Source organism: Frankliniella occidentalis, unplaced genomic scaffold, assembly GCF_000697945.3.
Source record: "Frankliniella occidentalis isolate FOCC.00 unplaced genomic scaffold, Focc_3.1 Scaffold224, whole genome shotgun sequence".
Taxonomy (NCBI): Eukaryota; Metazoa; Arthropoda; class Insecta; order Thysanoptera; family Thripidae; genus Frankliniella; species Frankliniella occidentalis.
Window position 1 is genome coordinate 131621 of NW_026267350.1, and position 1028 is coordinate 132648.

General features: G+C 45.3%; 1 protein-coding gene across 1 annotated transcript in view; it reads left to right on the forward strand.

Moving 5' to 3' along the window:
• Positions 1-1028, forward strand: part of LOC113214735 (uncharacterized) — an 18461-nt gene that overhangs the window by 16150 nt on the left and 1283 nt on the right. The window lies entirely within an intron of this gene.

Genomic DNA, 1028 nt, shown 5'->3' on the forward strand with positions numbered 1-1028 from the left:
ACTGACTTACGAATGGATTAGCTTTGGACCAAAAAAGACGTAATAGCATTTCGCGAGGGCAAGGGCGCTTATTACAGTACGGTACCTGGGGGAGACGGGAAACTTAAAGAAAATGCAGTTAAACTATCGCGCCACAAGCATAATACTCACAATACTCGGCGATCCATTGCTTTGTTTTTGTTTTGGAAAGAAAGTTGTGGGTTCTGCTCGCGTCGGCGTCGGGGTGGTGTCGTGCAATATGAGAAATATGGAGCTACTAAAGTATGAAAAGAGTCGACGTTTGAGTACCACATCAGCCAGCGCCTACAGAGTTATTGGGGCAATCTAGAACTGACTTTCTACCTTTCCGCTGAAGGCTTGTTTTCAGTCAGCCGCTAAAAATACATTTAATGGCTCACATTTATTTGTCAGACAGTATTTCGTGTCCAAATAGGGTTTGGCATTCCCTATCCTGCATATCGCCCCGGTAGCAGACGAAGGGGATGACGTCACATGTTGTTACTGTGGTCAAATTCGACCCCCCACCACCCACCACCTGTAGCCGGTCGGTGTGCTGTGCTGTGCTGTGCTGCGTGAAGGCGTTTGACCGTTTAACAATATTGACTGAATTTGTGACTGTTTTTTTGAAGAAGAAAGCTGAAAGATGACGTGGAAGTAAGTGAACCTGGACAACATTTGACACATAAAATCCACACACATATACGTGCCATGCTTCCCCGCACCTATCCCGGCGCCAGCAAAAGCCCATCTTAGCAAAACTTGCCTGCCCCGCGACGCCGGGTCCAAAAATGAAAGTAGATTAGAGGCGAATTGGGCCGAATTCCGAATTATGTCGAAACTGACACGCTTTTGCAAAGCGAGATTCCTTCTGACGTTAAATTGACGTAAAGTTATGTTGTCAGACGTCAGGACTTAATCCGTATGGTTTTCCAACCAGCCCGGTCTTTGTAGACTTTGGGCATTTACAATAATAAACCTTTGATGATTAGTGTTCAAAAGTATCTAAACTAAATCATATCCTTGCCCCA